This window comes from Dermochelys coriacea, chromosome 8, assembly GCF_009764565.3.
Source record: "Dermochelys coriacea isolate rDerCor1 chromosome 8, rDerCor1.pri.v4, whole genome shotgun sequence".
Classification (NCBI taxonomy): Eukaryota; Metazoa; Chordata; order Testudines; family Dermochelyidae; genus Dermochelys; species Dermochelys coriacea.
Window position 1 is genome coordinate 18,179,550 of NC_050075.1, and position 12,948 is coordinate 18,192,497.

Below are 12,948 nucleotides of genomic sequence, written 5' to 3' on the forward strand. Positions count from 1 at the left end.
CCCTGTACAAGTGAGGGCAGAATCTTGCCCATAGATTTTATTGTGGTGATAAACCACAGAGCTCTTTAACTTTGTAGCCTTTAGTTTTGGCCCGTTGCATTCTCTCTTCCCCATCTCCTGAAGTCTCAAAATAATGCTTTACATTAGGACCAGACACCACTTGCATGATATAACTGGACTAGCTCGCTACAAGTGGTGGGCAAGCTCATTTGCCCTATTTTCTACCCTTCAAACATTGTGATCTTAAAATATCCACTCAAACATGAGTGCAATATCAGGGTCACATTCCACTTAGGCAAGACAAAAAGGGAGCTTAGAGAGAGAAAAAAAATGGAAAAAAATAGAAAAACAGGTGGGCATAAGGCAATGTTATTACAGACTGAAAAACAGAGAGATTGGGGAGTGGGGAGCCTCTAGCTAGCTTCTTTTGGAGGCGAGAGGGGAATTCTCCCCTCAATGTCTAGCACAGGTTCCCTGTAGCTTAAAAAAAGTGGTTTATAAAATTGAATCATACTTGGGAAAACACACACACACACACACACACATATATCCATTGAAATCTCAGGAAAATGAGTTTACAAACACAAACCAATTATTGCACACCCCAAAAAGAACATGCAAGGTTTGCACAACATGACATTCATCCATTCCTACTTGGCACCCTAAAAATGTGACCGAAGAGTTTAACTTTGATACTTAATTACCCCTTTTTGCCACACAACCCTCTTCCCCCCCCCCCCCCCCGCAGTGATGATTGGGAGTATTCAAGTAGGAGAACATGATGCATCCGATGAAGTGAGCTGTAGCTCACGAAAGCTTATGCTCTAATAAATTTGTTAGTCTCTAAGGTGCCACGGGTACTCCTTTTCTTTTTGCGAATACAGACTAACACGGCTGCTACTCTGAAACATGAAAGACTCAGTCACTTTAAAAGGATTGCTGCTATAGGCCCAGTATTGCATAAGCATCCTAGAAAACCACCTTCCTTCACATGTATTTTTCATCCATGTTGTGTCCTGTTGGTCACTCTGGGATAGGTTAAGGTAGATGAAGCTCTTCGGAACCCAGGCTGTGATATTTTGGTAATGAATGCTATCAAAACCTTGAGTGGGTTGTGTGTGAGCATAAACCACCCTGCACACTTGTGGCACTATAATAATATGGAGATGGGATTGCCATATCCTCTCACACTCACAATTCTTTAGTAAGGGTCCAGTTCTATCCATTCAAGTCAATTGGAGTTTTGCCTTTGATCTTGATTGACCAAATTCTGAATTGCTTATTCCAGCAAAATTCCCACTGGAGTCAATAGCCATGAGTAAAGACCTCAGATTTTGTCCCAGTAGTAGCAGGATCTGGCCCCAGGTTCCACGGCACGTTTACGCTTTGTCCTTTATTTTTTTTAAAGATTTGAATAAAAAATACATATCGAGATAAATGAAAAAGGTACACACAGCCTAAGAAAAAAAGATGCTCCTGGAGCCTGCATTCCTGTTTTATATCAAAGTTCAGCACCCTTAGTGTGTGTGTACATGAGAGACAGAGACAGAGAGAGGAACATTGAATGCAGGGAATTTTTCCAATGTATCACCATTTCTAAAGTTATCTGGGTTAAACTTTCTGCCACTATTGATGCTCTGTACAAATTAACCACAGTTCTCAGAGTATCTCCAACTAGGGAGAGGGGCATCTGGCTAGAGACTTGGAGGTACCCACTAGGATACACAAGGGATGCTGCTTCTAAATGCATGTTCTTTATTACTTAGCGCTACCAATTACTTGATTTCTGCAGTTATACTTACCTCATTTAAAAGCAGGCTGAACAGGTTTATTTTCAGATGCTGCTGATACAATCCCAAAAGCAGGCAGAAACCAAGCAATGGCTGAGGGTATGTCTACACTGCAATTAAAAACCCATGGCTGGCCCGTGCCAGCTGTTTCAGCCTCACAGGCTTGGGCTCACGGGACTGTTTAATTGCAGTGTAGATATTTGGGCTCAGACTGGAGCCTGGGCTCTAGGACCCTCAAAAGTGGGAGGGTCCCAGAGCTCGGGCTCCAGCCCAAGCGCCGATGTCTACACCTCAATTAAACAGCCTCTGAGAGTAATCCAAGCAAGGAATTAGATTTTAGGTATGTCCAGAGCTCCCAGAACCTCATATTTTAGTGCCATGTGCAGTGATCAAAATTAATATAGAGATGCCATAGTGGTCTCTGCTCTTCACCTCTCCCAGTTTCAGTAGGCTTTATTTACTGTACCTTTTTATTTTAGTCATTGTTCTTTGTCTTTAGATATTTCATGAAAGCTTTTGCAAAATGTTGAGCCTTGCTGTGCTCTCTGTAAGCCATCAGGTTCAGGTTTTCCTCCTTCAGTGGGCTGTGAAGTACTGTTGGCTTATGCTCAAATAAATTTGTTAGTCTCTAAGGTGCCTTTTCTTTCATTATTAGGGTTACTCTTCTGGGGGGGTTTCTGTAATTCAATCAATGTACTGCTTGTGTCACTTGTGTTCTCATACAGAGCTCTGCTTCTGCAAGTTCCCTCCCAATGGAGCTATCCTGCAGGACCTAGGTTCCCCAGTGCTGGGCTCTTCCAGCCCCAGAATCAGACGAACACACACACACACACACACACTAACAGAGCACATCTGAGAGGACCGGGTTAAACAGCACTCCCAAGCTGACCCCTTATGTGTCCCTGGACTCAGTAGGCTGGATCGAGCAGCACTTCCAAGCTTTCAGAGTAGCAGCCGTGTTAGTCTGTATTCGCAAAAAGAAAAGGAGTACTTGTGGCACCTTAGAGACTAACAAATTTATTAGAGCATAAGCTTTCGTGAGCTACAGCTCACTTCATCGGATGCATCCGATGAAGTGAGCTGTAGCTCACGAAAGCTTATGCTCTAATAAATTTGTTAGTCTCTAAGGTGCCACAAGTACTCCTTTTCACTTCCAAGCTGTCACTCTATTAGGCCTTGAGCACCTCATCAGAATAGAATACACCTGAGCAGGCTGGGTCGAGCAGCACTTCCAAGCTGCCTCCCTCATATGCCCCAGGTACAGCACGTCCCTATCCCCACTTGATGAGCAAACCACACAGGATTTTGGGGCGCTGCAGGAATCTTTAGCTTAGGTACAAGGAGCGTTGCTGCAGAGTGAATGAGGAAGCCAAAAAACACTCACCCGGGGGGAAGGGGGGGAGAGAAGCAACCAGCTTAACCATAAAAGTTATTTATTGCCAGGTAATAACCATAGGGGAGCCAAACAAACCAAACAGTTATAATATTAAATCTAACATAATTTTGATTATAAAAGTCAGGTTTAGAAAACTATAACTAATCACGCATGTCAGGGTCAGAAGGCTACACTTAGAGAGAGCGAGAGAGAGAGAGCACAGAGCTGACCGGTAACAGTAACAGTACTCTCAGCAAAGAACATCTTATCACTGGTTCTATAAAGTCACCCTGAGCACTATCAGCTGCATTGTCCCAGAGACACATAGCTGTCTCTGTGGGCCATGACTGGACAGGGAGTCTCTGATGTTGTTGTACCACAGCCCACAGAGATCCTTAAAGGTTGACATAAGGGTATTGATCTATGTCCTGATGTGGAACCAGTGGAAGGTGTAGAACTTTAGTACATGCTGTCAATATTTTTTCCAGCCAAGGAGGGGAGCTGCTGTGTTCTGCATGGGTTTGAGTTTCCATAGCTCCTTCACATTTAGCCCTATGTACAGTGAGTTATAAAGTCTGGAGGTGGCAGCCATTGATTACTGTGAAATTTACACATGAAAAGCACTATGTTAGCCCTAGGGGTCATTATTATCATCATCATTTCCTGGCCAGAGGGAGGTGAAGGAAGCTACTTCCCACTTCTGTTGCTCCCATGGTGTTCAGGATGAGTACTGGGTCCTGTAAAATGCAGATATTCGTCACTATCTCATTGAATGGAAGGCAAACGCACTTCATCAGTGAGTCTCCTGCTGTACTGTTAACCATTAACGCATGAATAGGTGAAAAATCTAGCTGTGGAGAGACAGGATGAATGTACTGTGGATACTGAACTAAGAAGCACTTCAGCATTGTCATTCATTATTATTACCATAGAAGCCAATAAGAGTTTTGCAGCTAACTTCAATAGGCATTTAATCTGACCAGTCGGGTGATAGGTGTGCTTAGCTACATAAAACCATGAGAGAGAGAAAGTCTCTGCCCCAAGATGTTTATAGTCAGCATTAAATTCTCTACACCAGTTAAGGTGTAAGAGCCGGAGAAGAGATTAATGGAAGGGTAAGCAAAAGAAGAGGGATTTGAACCAGGGAGGCCACTAGGAGACACAATAAGAGGGAGTCTGTTCCAGCTATAGTGAAAAACATGGTGTGGCGGAAAGGCATTGAATTTTGAGTGTCAGGAGAAAAGGGGGAACATTAAGGATTGAGTAATGGGCGAAGGGGTTGAGTTTGAGAGAGAGTGTAGGAGGAAAGGAGATCAACAATGTAGGTGGAGGCAAAGCTGTAGACATTGAAAAAGGTGAAAATGAACATCTTAAACTTAATCTGGAAAGAGAGAGAGAGAAAAAGCTACAGAAGGGCTTCAATGGGGAGAGATATGGTCAGAACATCAGGACAAGATGATACTTCATTTGTAGTGTTTTGGATAGATTGGGGAGCTGGGAAGGCCAGAGAGATAGAGGTAAAGGAACTAATCAAGGTACATGCCAACGTTTAACAATTTGTACAGAGAGGGATGATTGTATTTTAGAGACATTGCAAAGAAAGAAGCCGCAAGATTTGACAAGAGCCTGGATGTGAGGGTGAGGAAGGACAATGAGGTGTTGAAGAAATGAAGCCTAGGTTACAGGGAGGACAATCCAGCATACATTCTTTTACACTGGGAGCTCGAGAAAATCTGAAGTATATGGACAGGATCTACTGTATCCCTCAAAGACAAAGCCTTAGCGAGACCGTGTGACGATACTGACAAGGTTAGGGAGGGCATGTTGATCACAAGTAAAAGGAGTGGCTAGTATAGGAGGCAATGCCTGGAGGTGGATTAAGAGCCATGATAGTGATCAGCCAAAGAGTTCTTTCCCACATGGGTGGCCCCAGCAGGTTTTTATATGCATATGCATTAACTTTAGAAACTAGACTGACTGTGAACAAAACAAATAGTGAGCTACACCCACACCCCACTGGAAAGCCTCTATATCTAACTGAGCGGTTGCCATTGCCAATCCAATCTACAGTCACAATCCATACGATATGACAATTCCTAACTCCTCCACTTCCTGGGGGTTGACTTTGTTCACAAAGAAAATAACAATGAGGTAATATCAAGATCCTCCCCAGGTTTAGCTGCTCCCGGAGTGCCTCCCTCCAGATTGCTCAACCCACTCCCTAGATCTTCTCTCCTAAGAGAGTCACTCTTGTCTCCCACATATCTAGGTGGGGTGATGAGTCGCCTGACTCAGCAAGTCAGCAGACCCTGTTTAACCCTTTTCTAGCAGGATCAACAGCTATTAACAAAGACAAGGGTCTCACTCAAACATTGCCAGCCTGTTACACTAGATTGAGTATTTCTAGACATGGTTAATGGGTTTGATCCACATCTTGTGTTCATGACGTACTAAGAGCAGCAGTTCTCACCCGGGGGTCTGCAGCCCCCCTGGGGGTCCACGAGCCCTTTCAGGGGGGCTGTGGAGCCCTGCAGCTGAAACCCGGTGCCCCAAGCTCCAGCCCCAAAACCAGGATGGAAAAAAAAAAAACCTGGGGCTGAAGCCAACAAATCTCCCCTGCCCAAGCCAGGAGCAGCGTGGGGGCTGAAGCCAGGAGCCCCAGTGCCCTGCACCCCTGCTGAAGCTGGCAGCTGCACTGGGAGCCCCTGCACCTATACACAGCCCCTAGCTACCCCCTGCCTGCACCCTGAGCTCCCCTTCTCACACACAGCCCCTTACTACCTCCCTGCCTGCACTCAGTCCCAAGCTACACCCTGCCTGAACCCTGAGCTACTCCCCTGCCTGCCCACAGCCCCTAGCTATCCCTTCTCTGCACCCTGAGCAGTTTTCAAACTTTTTGAACTGAGTCCCCGCTTTGAGTGATATTTTTGGTTGTATCCCCCCACAGCCCAGGCAGACTGGGTGGCCTCCTGAGTGAGTCAGGGGATGGAGGTGGCGCTCCCTCCCTGGACCCCACTGTGCAGAGCTGGCTTGAGCCCCACCAGCCCTTGCCTCCATAAAATAAAAGTAAAACTATGCCTATGCCCTCCTCTCCAACCCCCACTGGGCCCTCGTGTTTTTATAGCATGTTGAGGGGAGCCTCAGCAAGAAAAAGGTTGAGAATCCCTTCTAAGAGGACCACAGTCATACACTGTTACTAGAGCTTTCTTCAGTATAGCACCACTAATGCTGTTCAGAAGAGAGTGGGAATTTCACCTGCTGACAACAACCAAGAGAGTTGATTTCCAGAGTGTGAAGAGAATAGGTTGGTATCAACACACACTTCACTAGGAAGGTAACTAAACAGAGATGCCAGTGAAAAGTCTCATGACATTCCTCAGTGAATAAACTAGAGGGCAGTTTTGATCCTTTCTTTCAGACTGTTGACATTTAAATTTGCATTGGCAGATACATCCTGGCCTCATCTGACTATTTCTGCAATCAGATTAAAATTTACTCTCTTTGTTAAGTACATGTATAAAATAAGCTAGCCTCATGTGGGCTCTGCACAAACAAATATCTCCGTTTCTTTCAGATATTTCAGACACTTTTTGTGTCCAGATTTGAATTTAAAGTGAACTGATAGGTTCTTCAAGCTACATCTACCAGGGCCTTTGCAGCCGTGTACTATCTAAGGGAGACTGACAGTCACTTTTGGCTATGGACAATTTGATATACCTTGAAAGTTAAATCTGCAGTTAACTAATGTCCCTCCTGCTTAGGTATATTTAGTTCTTAAAATAGATCGAAATCAGAGCAAGTGCTATGCTTAAATTATGTACGTGAAACCAAGCACCGTATGTCATTGCCACACATGCGCAAAACTTCATTTCAGTGAAGAACATAACAGCAGCATTTCCATGTTTGCTTTTTAAAAATTACTGCAGGCTGGAGAGATTGAGCTTGACATTTCAATATGAAGTCTCTGGTTATCTCTAGAACCATTCTGCAGAGGTTTTGTTGTGAACGTTTTTTTCCCCGATAGCACCAGTGATGTGCTAGGTACTCCACGGACAATAAGACAAGGTACCAACTCAGAAGAGCTTATGAACCTAAAGACTTAGTTAGGTCTATTTAACAATGGCCTAGTTTGTGGGTGGAGGTGCCAAGCAGGTACATTGGGAGGCATTGTGTCTCAGGCAGTCACAATAACTCCCAGAGGTTCCCAGCACACTGGCCATGTGTGTAACACGTGGGGGAAAATGTGTGTCTTGTCTTTCTCTAAGTGCTTCCACAACTATGGATTGTGACCCCAATCATCAATGGACGGAGTCATGAACTCCTCTGAACTGCTCTACAAAATGGCATCCTTCAGTGGCATGACCTTGTACTCACCATACCTGTAAAGTCACATTGCAGACAGGTTGCCATTTTGCTCTACAGTCTGACCTTGAGGGCATCATACATGCGAGATCATGTTGTAGGCCCATGTTGCTTTGTTGCTATCTGTGATCACGGAAATCAATAAGTCCTAAATGGGGTCATGCAGGTAAAAAGTTTGGGAACAGCTAATGCCTGGTCAATGTAAAATATAAGACTATTGCTACCAGCTAATGGAGTAAGCCCTTTAGCTCAGTGGTGTCCAGACTTTTCCTGTCGTGCCCCCCCCCCGACCTTACCAGTAATGGAATCTGTCCATGCCCCCCATCTGCATTACTGCACAGTTGGCTCAGCAGAAGAGTTTGGGCTGAAGGCAGAGCTGGGGACTGAATTGAGGATGGGGGGAAGAGCTAGGGCTAGAGGTGAAGGTAGCCTGCGGGCAGAGAGGGAATGAGGGCAGAACTGGACTAGGGGTGGAGCAGGCGGAGTGGAGCTGTGGCCAGGGCTGGAACTGGGCTGGGGGCAGAGCAGGGGACAGACTAGAGCTGCATATGGGGCCAGAGCTGAGCTGGGTGGCGCTCCCTCCAGCCCCACTGTACGCCTCCCCTGCGTGCCCCACAGTTTGGGGTCCACTGCTTTAGCTCAAGTGGTAGCAGCCTTGATCAAATTTCTGGGATTTAAAATCCCACTAATGACCCGGGCCCTCACTGAGCCCTCTTTAATAGATGCCACATGCATTTCCTACTGAGACCGACTAGTGAAAAATGATGGCAAGGCTGCATGTGCTTGGGACCCATCCACAGGTAGCATAGATATATCTGGTTTCTCTCTATTTCAGGCCAGCTCTAGCAAAGGCAAGAATTACTGGGGACACCTGTGGCTGCAGCCATCTCATTTTGAGCACCACAGTTGATTGTATTGGACTCGTCTGCTGTAATGCAGTGAAACTGTTGCAAGGCAGCCAGGCTTTTCACATCATGTTTGCATTGATCAACTTAGATTAACAGGGCAACTTATTGCTCAGTTCTTCATTCAGATGGACTAAAACAGCAGTGCTTGGATCCAGGCTTAGGCTGGGTTGGGCAGAAGGGGTTCTGGAATTCCAGACAGAACCAGGGCTAGATTGTGCATTGGATGGTGCCAAAATGAGTTTTTAATGCAATCTTGTGAATTGTCGTAGGTTTGCAAGGACATAACTGAACATGGATTAGCCTAGTCATAGAGAGCTCCTGGACAGGGGGACAAAGTAAAGGCCTCCAGAACCTTCTAAACTACAGGTCAGAATTGTATAGGGGCTCAGCACTAGCACCTGCCACTGGAGCCAGTGACACCTGTGGGTACTCAGCACCTCTGACAAATGAAGCCTTGTATCTGTTGGGCTAACACAAGTCATTTAAGTTGCAAGTATAAGATTGTTTGGCCCTTACATCTTCAGAGAGAGAGAGACTGTGCTCAGAAGATGAATATTAAAGCCACTTGTTTCTGGTTGTTTCAACAACAAACTCTAGTGACTGAAAAAACAGAGCTTGCAGAGTTCGGACTTTGTCAAAGAACTTTAAGGCTACATAGGGTTCTTTCATTGCCTTTCCTTTTGCACAGATGCACTTCAAGTATTACTAAGCCAGGTGCATGCATTTTTGCCATTAGCAGATATTACAGTACAAAATGAATTACTTAATTAGCATTAAACATTAATATTAATTGCTTCATGTTTCAAAATACTTTGAAGGTGTAAAGAGCTATGAAGGTATTACAGGAAGTTTTTCTTTTCCTGGCTCCTTTCTCTGTAGTAAGCAGCAATGATTACGTAACTATTCTTGAAGAACATTCTCTTCCCAAGTTCTAGGTCACTTTCTAATCTATCCCAAACTCTAATTAACTTGGAGTCTAATCTTTCTGTGGGATCATACCTCCCTCCCAGAATACTGCTGGGATTGACTGGTTTCTGTACATGAACTGCTAGCCAAATCCTAAGCTTTGACATATCTTAGCTAGAGTTGCAGTTGTGGAAACTTGTATTTCTCCACACACAGAAGCAACCAAACACTTTCAGTCTGAATGACAAACACAAGAACAAACATGAAATTGCAACAACGTGGGTGTGGGTGTGGGTGTGTTGCCTGTTATATGTTGGCTCAGTGCTGCCTCCCAACACCCATGGTACATTTAAAACCAGACCAGAGAAAGCACTAACAAATGTAGAGAGTAGGGAACAATCCTGCAGTGACAGGAGCTAGTTGACTAAAAAGGTCTTTTCCATCTACTATCACAAGTCCATTCAAGCCCCTCTTCTTGGCCACTCACCAGACTGCTGTGAGGGGACTCAGCCGCTGGCTCCCTTGTGTTTTAAGCCTCCAGAATCTGAACAAAGCCCTGGCACTGGCCCTGTCTTAGGGACCTTTGGCACCCCCTTCTGAGAGTTGTAACCACACAGCCCACTGCCAGGTCCCTGGAGCCCTCAGGCTCTCCTGGTAGCTTTAACATATCCTTCCCCAGAACTCCATGTGAAAGTGAGATCCATCTGGCTTATCTCTTCAAGGGACAAGTGATAAGGTATAGCACATACAGACAATTTGCAGAGGGTTCTACAACATTATTGCTATTTCTTTAATAGCACAAGTCTATACAAGAACAATAAAGGTTACACACACTTCCCTGCCCCAATTTCCTCACCTCTCTGGAGCATTCTTTGCACAGGGGTCAGAATCCTTTGGGGCTGTCCACCATCCTTCTGTTGCAGTGTATGGTTGTATTTGGCTCTTCTTCTCTGACCTTGGTCTATCCCGTATCCCTCTCCAGCTCAAACTTCCTGAGTGTGCCCCTGCATCTTCCCCTTTCCACCCTCTCCAATTCCTCCCCTCCCTGTTGAGGAAATTTGGAGAGAACTGTGTTGCCCTAGAGAGCAGTAACTCTTCTGTTGTCCCCAGGTAAGGCCTACTGAGGCGTTGATAGTCCTTAACCATTGGCTATTGCCATGGTCTGGCAGGGCCAGAGACCCAGCCCCACACTAGCACATTTACACAGGGGAATTCAATGATATAGCCATTTTCATAGTAACAACTTAATAATCAACCAGAATTGCATACAGGTTCCTCAAACCATCACACATACCAAGGGCCAAATTCTCCTCACATATTGGTCCTGATTCAGCCAAGCTCTACAGCATGGGTTTTAGTCACATTGAAATCCATGGGACTTAAGGCTATGCTTATGTACTTTGCTGAATTAGGACCACAGATCCCATTCCCTCCACGGGAGCTCTTGGGCCTCAAGATAGGAGGTGAGCTCAGAATATTTGCTTTGGAGCCATGGAAGCTTTTGGAAATGAAAGAACCAAACTGGCCCTTTGGAAGCATTAGCTGTTGAGCTACGCTTTCAAGAGGGAGACTGTTTTTTACAGCCACACGGAGCTTCAGTTTTGACAGACTGTGCTGGTGAAGGATGGTGGGAGAGCAATTTCGTGAATCACTGAGGGAGCAGCTCAGCAGAATCTAAAAGGGAACACAATTGTCAGATAAAAACATTGTTTAAAATAACAGTTTCACCCTGATTTGGGGGCGATAGCCACTTTCAGTGGAGAACACCGCCCCAAAGCACTTTCCACAGGAAACAGTAATCAACCTTAACTCACCACCACCACCCCAGTGAGTGGGGATTCCTACATTACAGATGGGGAAATAAACAACAGAGATGTCAAGTGAGGCACTTCAGGCCACATAGCCTGTCCCCAGCACAGCCAGTAATAGGACTCCAAAATTCCTGACTTCCTGTGATTGGCCCACTAGCCTGCGCTGCCTCTCCAATACGATGATGATGATTTAATGTATATTGGTTATTATGTGAGAAGCAAGACAGGATCTGGGAGCAGGAACCAGGGACTTCAATTTTTTCTATTCATACTAGTAGAGTTTAGTTTAGTTTTGTTTTAATTTAGGGCTCATGAAGGTAAGGTGACTTAATAATAATACTTGACTCTTACATGGCACTTTTCATCCATAGATCTCAAATCAAGGTCAGGATCATTATGCTCATTTTACAGATGGGGAAACTGAGGCATGAGGCGGGAAGTGACTTGCCAAAGGTCATCCAGCAAACCAGTGGCAGAGCCAGGAATTAAACCTCATGTCTCCTGAGTCCTGGTCCAGTGCCCTAGCCACTAGGACATGCTGTCACCCAGCCCTTGACTGCCCTAGGACTGAAATCCACAATTTATCCATTGAATGGGCACAGCCTGAGCAGTTGCAGTGGAAGCTCCCCACTGCCCCATTAACATGCCTTGCTCCTCACCTAAAAAGTCCACTTCTAGATAGTGATACAAATTATTCACTCCCTATGGACCATACAGTCCTTGGCCTCTCAGCCGATGGCAGCGGATCGCTTTTGAACAGTTCACGTCAACACATTTAACAGTAGTGAATGCCACTTTAATAAACCAGATCATGCTCCAAAAAGTACCTATAATGAATTAAGCACATTTGCCAGCTGCTTTACAATTAATGTGCAGTTAGCCCCCCTATATAAAGTTGCAAAACCCAAAGAATGGAGAGAGTTAATCTAGGGCTGCAGAGACAAGATAAAAGAGATGAAGAGGCATTTGCTGGTGCTGTCTTTAGCATTAGCAGTTTCATTCAACTCTGATCTGGACACTGGAGCCAAGGAGATGGGACGGCGGTTCCAGAATGTGGTCCTCAGAATATTTGTTCTACAGCACGTGGGAGGTGACTACAGAACTCAGCTGGTTTTAAAGGGGTCCTAAACATCTGGGGCTTTATTGCAGCAGGCGCTGCGTAATTTTGGGACTAGAGGTTGTGGAGCTGCAATAGAACAGGGGAACCCCAGACCATGTGCGAAGGGAGGTGCTTGTGACAACCTCCCTTAAGGGAACAGCAATGTACCTTTCTTTTGCTCTTAGTTCTGCTATCAACACAAAGGAGGAGGAATGGATCTTACCCATGCCTCTTCCATGCCCACTTCGAGATTCCCCATAGAAGCCCTAGAAGATGACATTTCCTGTGTCTGGGGAGCTTAAGGATGGCAGCTGTTCCCAACCACTGTGAGGGGAGGGGCAGAAGAGTCCAAATGGTGGAGCCTTCTGAGACGGGTTCCTCCCCTTCTTCGGGGTGCCACTTGGAACTGGGGAACCACTGAGCTTGCCTGACCCACCAGCCTGGGCTCTCTTTACACTGTATTGCTGATGCAAGCCAGCCAAGCCCTCCCCCTCAAGCTTCAGACTGCACTTTACCAGCACACATACAGGTAGGGACACACCCCGGTTGCAGCTTTACACACAGATGCTGAGATCAGCTCTGCATGGGAAGGCTCCGATAAGGAATTTCCCAGTACCCAAGTGCATGCCCCTGCTCTAGAGGGTAGATCCAAATTTGTACCATCTTGTGCTGCACAGAGAATTGTACAGTGTAAACT

The 12,948-nt window shown here is 45.6% G+C and overlaps 1 protein-coding gene across 1 annotated transcript in view; it reads left to right on the forward strand.

Annotated features, from left to right (window-relative positions):
- Positions 1–12,948, forward strand: part of SH3RF2 (SH3 domain containing ring finger 2) — a 76,857-nt gene that overhangs the window by 18,775 nt on the left and 45,134 nt on the right. The window lies entirely within an intron of this gene.